Raw genomic sequence first — 3880 nt, 5'->3', positions numbered from 1 at the left:
TCCCTACACAGATTTTTCTAGAGTCTTTTATGTCGTATTTCTAACTCATTCTCCATTCTTTGGAAAGAATCAATCTTCAGATTAAACCGTGCACTTGTAAAACACAAGCCAAAATGGATAGGAAATGAAAGCATTCTGAATGTGATCCATTGAGATTCTGAGTATCATTGTTGCAGGTACCCACTACACTGTTGTGGACTGTTCACTCAATACATGAAAAATGCAATCAGTTACCTCTATGCATATTTTGTAGACACAATATGTATTTTTTAATTTGGCCTTTAAAATTTAAGTATATGTTATTGATTTAAATTTTATACTTTGAAATGTTACCATGCTCTGCAGAGCTTGAATTTTGCCAAGGCCTTGTAAGGCTGCATAAATGTGACTGAAATAACCAGGAGTTTTGCTTGGAAAATCTGATTATGCTGCAAGAGCAAAATGTTCCAGCTCATGAGGGTGAAAGACTGGCTGTGCCTCTCCTTTCAGTGAATAATGATTTTGCACAGCAAAATAAGAGTCTAAGCAAAATATATACTGAATAAATCCTTATCTCTTCTATGTTATAGATTCTGTTCTTTCTACATGTCATGCCTTCCAGGCATGATATTCAGTGACCTATACGCAAACAGTGACCAAAAAAGTGACCAAGTATCTAATTCAGTACTTAAAACACACCAGATACATTTTAAACATGTCTGACATGAGCATATTGCAGAGAGCGTGGAAAGATGCTAACATCTCTTGAAAAGCAGCAGTCTGACTTGTAACTCAGCCCACATTAGGAGCTGCTGTCTCTCATGGAGACAGGACACCACCAGCCAGCTGCTCAATGGCAGCAGCTGCATCTCCCAGCTTCTGCTCTCATCGCCAGCTTTGATTTTTGATTCTAAGAGTGCATTCTGGTCTCTGCTGTGTGTTGTCTTCCCAGCATCATCCCATTGCACAGATTCTGCAGCCATGCATGCCCATTTATACTGGGATATTAACAACCTGCAGTTTTAGCAACAGCAACATGCGTTGTGTATGAACTACAACAGCTTGTGGAATTTTATGTACATTTGTTTAGATCTCCTTTCTTGTGAAGTTTGAAGGTTATTACGTTTAAAAAGCTTTGTTTCTAATTAGAGAAACAGAAGAAATCTCCAGTATCCTTTATTGCTGCCTGACACTGTACCCAGAGAACTGGCACAACACATTGTCTGTAGCAAGCCTTCTTCAGTGCAAGCATCCTAATAAATATTGCCTTGATTTCAACATCTGGTTCATATTAAATACAACTACAGTTGTGAATCCAATAAAGATAGAAACTTTGGAGGGAACATAAAAGGGTTTAAATGAAACAGCAAGACATTTTGTGAATTTGCAAAAGCAAGAAAGCAACTAAATTTACCACAGGACCTGCAATCAAACTTTGTGTCTTAGCTAGAAAGAGTAGCACAAAAATGCCAATTATTTTAAAACCACCTCATCCTTACCATGACTTGAAATTTAGGATTGAATTCAGCCATTACAATTCTAACTCACAACAGTCTAGGTTTTTGCATTTTTAAACTTAAAATCTAAAGTTTTTAACAAAGGAACTTTATTTTAAAAATTTTCCTCTCTAGCAGTCAATAAAAATTAAACTTAAATACTTCAGAAAAACTCATATTGCCTTTGACTTACTTGCAATTAGATGTGCTCCGTGAAACTACTTAGAAAAGCCTGACATGCAAAGGATGTTTACTTGCTGCTACCACTGCCTGTGCAAGTAGGTGGTAGGTAGTTTGTTATCTGCAGTCACTCCTCCATTTTCATGTATTTAATTTCTTCACGCATCTTCCACAACCATTCTTCAAAGAGAGGTCTCATTGAGATGAAAAAAAACAAGAGGTGAAACTGAGGTGGGAGGCTGGAACAGTGAGCTATTTCTTAGGTTTGTACAGTATGTGATGGTGCTACATGAAGTTTAACAACCCTAAAATTTAGGTTAATAATGTTTCCTGTAAGAAACCAGGAGCATGTATCACGCATACAGCTTGACATCATTTATTGCTAATTTCAGAATGGCATTTCCATAGGCATATTGTGCTCAAATCATATTCTACCGTTCCTACACACATCATAAGAGCAGCAGATCATACATAGACTCTTATCTTACTAAATCCCAATGAAGCTTCCTTTTCACCACCATCCTGCTCTGCAGTCATCTTTCTCCCAATCCAAACTTACCTCTTTCTTCCATTCTTTTAAATTCCCAATTTTAATTTCCCCCTCCCTTACATCTTATCGTGAACTTGTATATTCTATCTTCCTTTCCGTTTCAAGTATTTCTGAAACACCTACTAACTCTTCCCCCACCACTGTTTTAGACCTCTGCCCCAACCCAACATCTTGTTTCAACACTGTTCCTCCATCCCTTACCAACATGTGCTCATCTTTCTTCAGTCCCTTGATAGGTTTCAGCACTTCTGGCAAAATGTGAGGGGAAGCTGCAGCACACAAACCTTGTTTGGTCGCAGCAGTCCAATGATGTATTGTGTGTCATCAATCCTACAGAAAGGCTGAAGTACATCAAATACGGTAATGGCAGCCAGCCCAGAAGAAACTATCAGATGTGCTCATATTCTGCCAGGGTTTTGTGGCAGATCAAGAAAGGTAAGAGGGAGTGCATGGGAAATCAGAGAGATAAGAAACATGGAATTACATGGAAATCAGTGCAGCCAGTCAAAAAGAGTTGGCTTTTTTGTTTGTTTGTTTATGATTTTGAAAAGTCTGTGATTTAGGACAGGATATTTTTATTTTATAGGAAAGCAAACTGCTGCAGGTTAAAGTTAGATATCAGATTCACTGTCAATGTGAAGATATACTGAAAGTTTACCCTACTGCTACTGTGATCAATCATCTAAATTCAGGTCACAGTGCCATGAAATATGTATTCAAGACTTGAATGTAGTCAGAGGAAAAAGAGGAGGTAATGATGTTCACAACATGATGTGTGTGGCTTGTAGTCATCCCCATCCAACCCAGAGTTATGTCCATTTGGGTGTTCATCCAACTCCTGTTCTACTGTTAAGCCAAGTAGGTTACAGAATTCTGTTTCTCATGAATACAAAAGCTTAGTAATTTTTTTCCCAGGATATAAAAGGCCATTGTTCCCCATCTTGTAGGTTTTTCTTACTTGAAAATTGATCTTAATTATAGTTCCCTTAAATAATGCTCAGCTTGTGTCCTGGATTTTTTTTTTATTTTACTTTTACTTCAACACCATCTTAAACCAAGGATTCAGTATCTTACATACAAAAAAATTTAAATATTTAATTATATTGCCACAAATAACCTGGAAAAAAACTATGCAGAAAGCTCAGATAAGCTGAATTTTTGAATAATTGTTTGAGTTTTAAATCTTGCCTTTACAGATTTCCTATTCTTGGTGAAAACTGGACAAAGAAAACCAAAATAAAATGGGAACACATACATCAAGTAATTAAAACCACACAACACTGCATAGTTAAAGAAAAAAATCTATCATGTGAGAAAATTTTCTGTTGACTGTCTTGAGGCATCAGTTACTTTTGATTCCAGGTACATGTGTCCTAGCTGTCCTAAGCACACTTCAAGGTGAGGATTTTTACGGATGTTTTTTATGGCCAGGCTGCAAGGTCCTGCTTCAGCTGCTGAAAGTCAAATGCTGTATAACTGCAAAGTGGAAGAAGACAGGCCACCGTGCTTTTTTTGTTTACTCTGATCCTCACTAGCTGCTGTACAGGACAGGACGTGTTCTGCTGGTCAGCTGAGACACACTGTATTTACAACTGCCATTTTATGCAGGTAATCACTAATTTTACACTCACAATGACTTGTTTTCATAATACTGGGTCCAACGAAGCACTTCTAC

This window comes from Chaetura pelagica, unplaced genomic scaffold (genome assembly GCF_000747805.2).
Source record: "Chaetura pelagica isolate M959 unplaced genomic scaffold, ChaPel_1.0 scaffold147, whole genome shotgun sequence".
NCBI classification, from domain to species: Eukaryota; Metazoa; Chordata; class Aves; order Apodiformes; family Apodidae; genus Chaetura; species Chaetura pelagica.
This window is presented reverse-complemented; position numbering follows the sequence as displayed.